Source organism: Bidens hawaiensis, unplaced genomic scaffold, assembly GCF_021521415.1.
Source record: "Bidens hawaiensis isolate Kalapana, Puna unplaced genomic scaffold, B.hawaiensis_p1.1 tig00017759_1, whole genome shotgun sequence".
Taxonomy (NCBI): Eukaryota; Viridiplantae; Streptophyta; class Magnoliopsida; order Asterales; family Asteraceae; genus Bidens; species Bidens hawaiensis.
This window is the reverse complement of record NW_027492678.1, coordinates 227,563-237,104: the sequence shown is the minus strand read 5'-3', so window position 1 is coordinate 237,104 and position 9,542 is coordinate 227,563. Positions and strand designations below refer to the sequence as shown.

General features: G+C 36.9%; 1 long non-coding RNA gene across 1 annotated transcript; it reads left to right on the top strand.

Moving 5' to 3' along the window:
* Positions 1–6,185: 6,185 nt before the first annotated feature.
* LOC143554538 (uncharacterized) lies at positions 6,186–8,511 on the top strand. The gene is made up of 3 exons (XR_013139037.1): positions 6,186–6,434; positions 6,819–6,911; positions 8,109–8,511. It is a non-coding gene; the product is annotated as an uncharacterized LOC143554538 (long non-coding RNA).
* The last annotated feature ends 1,031 nt before the right edge of the window (positions 8,512–9,542 follow it).

Genomic DNA, 9,542 nt, shown 5'->3' with positions numbered 1-9,542 from the left:
ACATATCATACTTACCTTATACTTAGCGTTACAACCTGACAGTACGTGCAATATCCGAAGATCGTTCACGTACCATCAAGCAATCATTCATACATATCACATGATTCACATAAGGCATACACTTATCTCTTAGGATAAGCGCATTAACAAACATATCGAGTATGCACACAGCCCCGAAAACATAACACATAAATGGGGCTAGAAACTCACCTGAACACGGTTACGTTCATCGTTAATCGTAATCCCTTTCTTCAGTTGTGCACGACTGACTGTATAACAAGTATACGTATCAAACAACTATCGCTACTCATATCATCTTTCTAGTCTTAACTACTACCCACAACGAACGGGGGTCCGGGGGCAGCGCCCCTGGCAGCGGGGTCTAGGGGCGGCAGCCCCTAGTAGGGTCCAAGGGGCAGAGCCCCCGGCTGGGGTCGAGCTGCCAGGTCAGCTTGGAAAAATTTTATTTCCATTAACTGTCTTAACACATTTTTCATTAGGTTTTTAATTTATTTTCTAATCGAACTTGGCTTTAGGCGAAGTTAAACCTTAGGCGAACTTAGCTTTAGGCGAAGTTAAACCTTAGGCGAACTTAGCTTTAGGCGAAGTTGTCAATTAGGCGAACTTGGCCTCAGGCGAAGTTATCGCTTTGAAGGCGAAGTTATCGCTTTGAAGGCGAAGTTGCCCAGTTGCAGACGAAGTTACCCAGCTCAGCCGCTGTTTTGGTTTTTATTGAGCATTTTGGCGATTTCAACACCCTTGTTAATGTTCGACATCACCCACTACGCTTCCCGACCATTTTCGGTCGTATCTACACTATAAAACTTGGATCTTTAAACTTCAAAGATCAAGAATCATACCTTTTTGAGCTTGTTTGGATCTTGTTTAACTTGTTAACACAACTAATCGCTCTCTCTCTCTCTCTCGGATCTGGCTTGGTTCTTCCCTCAGCCGGCGGCGGTGTTGGTGTGTGGTGTGTGTGTTTTGGAGTGTTAGAGAATATGGTGAAATGAAAGATATTTTAGAGTTTAGGGGATATTTATATCCCTTAAATCCCATGGACCTAAGGCCCATTCTCATTTAACCCATCTCAATTAATCCAAGTCCATGATCCGCTCCTTACTCGATATCCAATAATTAACGCGAAATCACTAAACATAACTTTCTTTATTCAACATTAAAATTTTAGGATGTTACAGCAGTACCAGGAATAAGATCAATCCTAAACTCTACTTCACGATCGGGAGGAATGCCAGGAAGTTCGTCGGGATATACATCGGCATAATCAGAAACAATAGGAACGTCTATTTCTTTGGGTTTTGATTCCTCGGTGACGTAGGCCATGAATGCTAAGCATCCTTGATTTAAACATTTGTTAGCCCTTATCATAGAAATTAGGCTAACTCGGTCAGCGTCTTTATCCCCTTCAATTCGAATAGTTCGTTTATCAGGGGCTTGAAGTTCAATGGTCTTGCTATTGTAGAGGATACGAGCATGGTTGTCGGATAACCAATCCATACCCAATACAATGTCAAAACCAGCAAGAGTCATAGGTAGCAATTAAATAGGCAAAGCATAACCGGCTAATAAATTTTTTCCATTTTCTAAAGCTTCGGAGATTTTAATAGTTTCGCCACTAGCGGTCTCGACTCTTAGAGTTTTATTTAGTTTGATTAAAGGTTCGTTTAATAGACTACAAAATTTATAATCTATAAAACTTAAGTTGGCACCCGAATCAAACAAGACTCTAGCATAAGTGTTGTTAACAAGGAACGTACCGGTGATGGTTTCCAGGGTCGGCTTCTTTCTTCGTATCAAGAACGAAGATTCTTGCATTGCCCTTCTTGGGCTCATTCTTTTGACCGCTACCCGCCCGCACCACCAGTCGCGGGCTTATTCTTGGGACACTCGAAGCTAAGATTCCCCATTTCTTTGCACTTGTAGCAGGTCATCTTCTTCTTCCAACAATCGGCCGTTGCGTGGCCGAGTCTATTACACGACTCACATACTCGAGGAGCAAAGTTGCATCTACCTCTATGATATTTCTTACAAATCTTGCATTGAGGGATGCCGAGGTTGGAGCCAGACCTTCGTTGGTCAACTCCTTTACCCTTGAAACGGGTATCTCCTCCTTTCCTTGAGTCGTGTGTTGTTACGACTTTCTTATCCTCCTCCTTATCGCGGATCATTCCGCCCATCAAGTACCTAGCTAACTCCATCACGGAGTCAGCGGTTTGTGGCAAGTGTGACCTTACCATATCACGAATCTCTCGTGGCAATCCCCAAATATAACATGTGACTTTTCTGGACTCGGGGTAACCAGCTGGGGAACTAAACGACAGTATTCGTGAAATTTGTGTTGTACTCACGAAGGTTTGTTCCAACAACCTTGTGAGCCAAGAACTTGGTTTGAATTTGGTCCGTTTCATGCATCGGACATAATTTTGACATCAACAACTCTTTGAACTCGTTCCAGGTCAAACTATACATCATTTCCCTTCCTCTACTCATCATTAACGTGTTCCACCACTCTAGCGCTTCTCTTTTGAACATCAAGGTTGAATACTGAATCTTCTCCTCATCAGAACACTTGCTTGTAATCACAATCGTCTCCATCTCTTCGAGCCACCTCACGGTTGTGATGGCTCCTTTGTCACCATGAAACTCTTTTGGTCCATAGTATTTGAAATCTTTAAATGAACACCCACCGATCTTGAGTTTCTTAAATTCTTGTCTAACGCCTCCATCGACATTTGACTTATGAACACTTTCTTCTAAATGTGAAGGTCGAGGACGGGGTTTAGTAACGGATTTGCGAGAAGAATTTTCAGATTGTGAAAGTTTTGTTTGTCTAGATTGGGATCTAAATTCAGATTCTTCCCTAACAGCCTTTTTAATCATTTGTTGGATTTGATTCATATATTTATCGGGGATTGGTTCCACTTGTTCTTTTTCAGGACCTTTCCCTTTCTCTTCTCGTTTCTCGCCTTCTTCTCGTGAAACCTCTCGGTTATCACTTTGTTTAGACATTCTTATCTTTTATTCTTTTTCAATCTTTTTCTTTTATCTGAAATTTAACATATTTCTTTTCTTTAATACACAACTTTATTCATATACATATATATATATATATATATATATATATATATATATATATCATAAAATGATATATATATCATTACAACCTTCTTATATATCGTTTCTGTGATATATAAGCTCCTATCCTTATTACATTATACATATAACACACAAACTTCATCTCTTTGTAAAACATGCCGTCAACACCATTCTCTCAATCCTTCATGAATTTCTTCACCACCTTGGTTAGCTTGTTGCACTTTCAAAGAAGCTTCTCTCCTATCTTCTTCTTTTTCTTTTCATCAATAGCAATTTTCTTCCTAAGATCATCAGTTTCGTGCAAGGCTCGGTCCAAATGCTCCTCCTGTGATTGCGGTATCTCATTCGAATATCCATAATTCGGAGGTGGGTCGCGGTAACCCATAATCACAATGTCATAATGGTTCTTCGGGTTTGGATACGGAGATGTTGTCACATCGGAGGGATAGTTGAAGAATGCATCGGCAGCTTCATTTTGCTCACGGATCTCATTGGCCTGTTCTTCAATGGATGGAATCTCACCTTGGTATGGTGGAAAACTTGATGATGCCTGACCCTTTAGTTCATGGAGAAATTGCATATACGGATCGACCGAACCATAACTTAGAGTTGGTGGTAAATATGTCAAAACATTTGATGGGTAGTATGGTGGAACTTCGGATGGCTGATAGGTGGGAACTTCAGAAGGATGGTATGTTGCTACCTCAGACGGTTGATACATGGGTAGACTTGTTAGATGGTAGCTGGAATGCCTTGGTGCTTGGCACTCTTGATGTGGAGTGTTATCTAGATGGTAGATTGGACTTGGATTGAGGTTTTGGTTATGTTCTTCGTTGGACTTAAAGAATGACTCAAAGTAATCCTTACTCATGATGTTTCTTAGGAACTTGTAGTATTTCCTCGCCCTTCTTGCTTCATTATCATAATATTCCATTAATTTCTCGTAAGACATCTTGATAGGTGGTTTAGATTGAGGAGAGGGAAAGAAAGGGTTACCAGCCAATCTTATCCCTATTCAAATAAACAAATAAATATTTTCTATGCTTGGATCGAAGCTTGGGTATTGTTATGATACCCAATTCGCTAAGATCGATGGATGATGTAACATCACGGAAAATATCGAGCCAAAAATGTCAATTTTCAAAGTTAAGGGACCAATTCTTCCAATTTCCAAACTCCAGGGACTTAAATGAAAAATCTGTCTTCTTGACCCATCGCGCTACTCGATGGATCAAGAGAGACCCCCCATCGCGTATCGCGATGGAGTGTCTGACACGCAGTGACACGTGTGCCACGTGGCACACGGTGGCAACGTCGGCCGCCACGTGGCGCGGAGCCTGCCACGTGTTGCCACGTGGCAGGTCTACGCTATGACTCGGCTAGCCTACATCGCGATACGCGATGGGCTACCCAGGGAACCCATCGCATACCGCGATGGGAACCAAAATCACGTAGATAAATAGCAAGGTCAGGACCAGCATTCTTGCACACCAAAACCACAATCAACTCTCTCTCTAAAACTTCTCTCTAGACCTCGAAAAGCGTGCGCTCGATCCACCTCGTTAAGCATACCCGAATCCTCGTTTTCCGTGCCATACCTCGATATTCGTGCCACTCCCCGACGATATTCCAAACAACAAGGAGGTGCTATCCCGACGTCCCGACGACCATCTCGAAGAACGTACCGCGAAGTGTTGATGTTCGATTTGTGTATCCAAGCAAAGGGTTGATCAAACGTGTGATGATAAAGAAAGAGGCGTCGAAGTGCTGCCTGAGTGTGTTGGATTTATTGAGCCAAGAAAGGTAGGCATAATACCCAAATAAAATAATAATAAAATATTATAAAGGCTTAATACCCCAAGTCGAGGTTATTCTCGATACCTCCATAAACAAAGAAATATATAACAAAGAAAATAAAGGAAAAGAAAAATGAAATATATATATATGAGTATATATATGTGTATGATTATTCTTTGTTATAAAATATATTATTTAAGTATAATGAGTATACTTAAATAATAAAGAAAAGAATACGTTTCTTAAAGAAGAAGAAACGTAGGGTTTTTATAAATAAACTAAAGGTTTATAATAATACTTTTTAACTAAAAGTTTTAAAGTAAAAGAAAATTGAACTAAAGGTTCATCGAGATAAACGAGACTAAAGGTCTTAAGCCAGATTGTATATCCGACTAATAAAGGTTATACTCATACTATAGGTGCGAGATAGCAAGGAAAGACTCACGGGCGGTGTTGGAAGCCGATCCCATTTGAAAGGTGAATACGCCCCACTTTTATAAACTTGTTTTCAAAACAAATGTGTTATGTGTAAAACTTTACGTGAGGATACGTGTCTCTAAAAACATTGTAAATAAGAGTATAAGCCTAGCCCTCAGGCTGTGGTATACGTTTGTCTGGATCCTTACATATGTGAAATGCGGTGGGCACATCGCACCACGCTTGGTCACGACCTCCAGCCACGATGGGCCGGACCTAAGTTACGTCCATGTGAGACTGACCATGTGTATATTTATGGTACCTAAGTTATGTCAAAACGCTGCGGTGTTTTGCTGAGGTGACCTAGTGTAGAGACTCGAGTTTATAATGATGTTGTTTTAACTTGATTATTCCTAAGCCAAGATGGGCCGAGACTTACGTGTTCTCGAGGGGTGATTAAGTAAAGAAAATATTTTTAGCGTCAGCATATTCACCAGCATTAGTTGCTAACGTATTTTATAACATTTTGCAGGTAACCAAGAATAGAGCTTGAAGGACAAAGGGCTCAAGAATCCGATGGCTCGGATAATTTTGTTTGAATATTAAAATATGATGTTTTTGTAAAACATATAAACAAGTAAATACTAAACGAGACTTTTGTCTCGTCTTTTTGTAATGTAAATATTTACAAGTTTGATCCTTATATTTTATAAAAGTCTTCCGTTATAACCCATAACTCTGATTTATTTACAAATATGGTACCAACTGTCGGTCGCACTCCTAGGCCTAATATGGGGGTGTGACATCTTGGATCTCATCAAACTCAGATAACTTAGTAACTAATATATCTAACCTATATAATAAAGGAAAACAATATAGGACATCTGTCCCTTCCTCAATCACCTAGATTTTTATTTTCCCGCCCATATTTTATTTAGGGTTTATTCACCATAATAAATATACTATTCGTCCCCAATTCTTCAGCTACGGGTTTTTCTTCTCTGGATTCACAAAGTTCAATCAATGAACGAACCCTAATACGGGTTGTTCTTCTCTGGATTCACAAATTGCAATTGATGAACGAACCCTAATTCTCTGATTCGGTATGTTATTCATCAGCAGTTTTATCTTTTCTTTTAATTAATGTTGTAACTTATTAGTGATATCAAACATGATAATAAAATCTATAGTTTTATAAATACGATGTTTTCTTTTATAGCACATGATTTATTAGATATTAGTCTGAACGCAATCAATAAGTTTCTTTTATGAATATGTTATCCTAATTTTACCTATTATCGATTAAAATACAAGCAAACTTACCCAATTTCAAATTTGTTAGCTATTTGTTTAATATCCAGTTGACTTATTTCTCCCTCTTTTTGTAATTCTTAGTTTTGGATTCCAATGTTTTTTTTTTCAAATTAGTTTTGGCTTATTTCTCCCTCTTTTTGTAATTCTTTGGTTATTTGTCATTCGAATCGCAGTCATTAATTTCTTACTTCCAAGGGCTTGACGTTGTTTGTAACAAGGAAGCTGGTTTTAGTGAGGATGACTTTATTATGGAGTTCTTTGGAGAGGTAAGAGTACCGGGTGTTCTGTCATTTGCTCTTGATATTTTGGTTCATAAGGGATTAAGCTCTTTGTGTCTTATGATAGTTAAACTGTATCTACATATGTGTCATAAATCCTTTTTAATTAGTAATCCCGATTGGAGTTTGGATATTGGTTTTGATAGTTATTTATCATAACATTGAATGCAAATACTGTGTTTTTGGGTAAAAAATAAAATATTATAACCAATTTTAGAAGTAGAATCTTCGTTTGATTGGTGAAAGTAAAAAAGGAAAACAACAATGCAGAACATAAGGGAGTGTTTTTAATTCATAATTTCTCATTTTCACTTCTGTAATCTGTCTCATTGTTTCAATAAAAGTAGTCCAATTTTAGGTTTATGCACTATGGATGGGATCGGTACCGTACCGGTATTGAAGGTAAAAAAATCGGGAAATACCGGTACCGATACTGAAACCCAAACTTTGGTATCGATTCGGTACCGATTTCGGTACCGTACCAGTCCCGAATTTGCTCATCCCTGTTCTGCACTTTTTAAGATTTTAATGTTACTGAATTACCCTTTTGATATTGAGTTCATGAGGAGGTGAGATCTTTATTGAATATTTTACCTTATTACATGTCTTTATATTTATAGAAAATTGTTGTGACATTTTATCAACGGGTTATATTCATGTTTGCAAATATTCAAGTTAACAAGCTAGGGCTACATATTTGTGGCTGCATATTCATTCTACTTTATACAATCTTGGGTCCGACTTTGGAAGTCATGAGTAGAACCCAAAAACTACTATGAAAGAATTAATAATACCGGTATAGTTTTTTTAATTGATTGTTTATTATCCTTTTGTTTTTCGTTATGCTAGATGAAACTACAAGTTTTGATTAGTTATTAATAGTAATTGTTTATGGACATCTTGGAACCATATTACCACCAATTATAATATGTGCCTTTCAGTCATGCTTATTCATTAATCTAGCCAAATGCACACACTTGGATTTTAGTTGAATTGTAGTTGGATAATTAATTCTCGCATTTTGCCAATTTGTTTTGGCTATTGTTTCTTAAATAATCGGTTGAATTTTTTTTTGAAAATGTGTCAATTTCAAGGCAGACATAAAACATAACATGTATGTCAGTATGTGTATTTATTGTTATTTCATGAGTATTGCAACTTATATATTTTATACACATTTTGCAGTGAGCAACCATAACGGACCAGATTGTTATGCTGAAAATTACATGCCAAAACATGAGTTTCGGGTATGTTATTTGTTTTAGACTTCTATTACACATTATTTGCAAATCTATTTTCTTCTATGCTATAATAACTTACGTTAATGTCACTTTCTGCAGGAAGTTCGTGAAGTAGACTTTGCTGTGAACATGACTTCCGAAAACACCCCAGCATATAGAGACATATTCAACTTGCTAAGTTACAACTAATGGATTAATAGGGGTAATATTATCTTTGGAATGGATTCTTTGTAATATGTGATTTTTTTTAGTTTAACTTTAACTTATTAATGTAATATAATATGTTATGAGAAGTCTTTTGCCCACATATATTAATTCTTTTTTATTTTTTCAACCCGTGTAACACACGGGTTATAACCTAGTGTATATATAGCAAAAGCTATCTTAACGTTAATATTTATTTAAACTCTTTTTTAATAAAATATCTCTATTTTGTTTTCTTTTGTAAAACCAATAAATTATTTACAATGACTTTATAGATATTTTGATTTTTTTTCCTTTTTTTACAACACACTTTGCTAAAGTTTCAAAGGTGGCTTGTTAATTACGTAGGACCCGTTTTAAATTGAACTATAAATATAAATATAAATATAAATAATAAAAAAAGGAATCTTCACCTGTAGAGATCCGATTCTAAATGTTGGTAGAAAACGTGACAATGAGAGCCATTGTGGGGGGATTCCCATTGCACCCGGTCCCCTTAGAATGTCCTTTGTCATATTTAATTATTTATCGTGACAATTCTGGCCTTCTATTACGTATCTAATTACAACTTCTATACGCGTTACTTTTGCCCAATGTTTTTATAACAGAACGGTACGTTGATTGTGTCAACTGCCTCTCTGGTTTACTAGTCTAACCGATTTCAAATTCTATGACACCAAAGATAATTTAAAAACTAGAACACACGAATATGTATGTGTATATATAATAGATTTAAAACAATGTGTATGAATAATGTTCTATTTTTATTATGAATTTGCAATATTAAAAAATATGTAACCAGGTAACAACCGCCGTCTTGTGGCGATGCATTTACACGAATTCGGTTGTGATCGGTTAAACTCGTTATGGCCCTGACATAATAAATATGGAAAAGTCGAAAATAGTAACAGAACATGCACAACTTATGATCAAAACGACATAGATTTAGTTGATGTTGGTTAGGTTTATTACGATATCAACATTAAAACCAAAAACGAACATTTAAAACAAAAGGATTAAAAAAACATATTTAAAACAAAAATCTGTAAAACTCGAGTGTTGCGGCAGCTAGTAGATGAGAACTCGGTCAGTATTGGTTAGGTTCGTCACGATGCCGGAAATAAACCCAAAACATAAAATCGTAAAATGAACATATTTAAAACAAAATTTGATA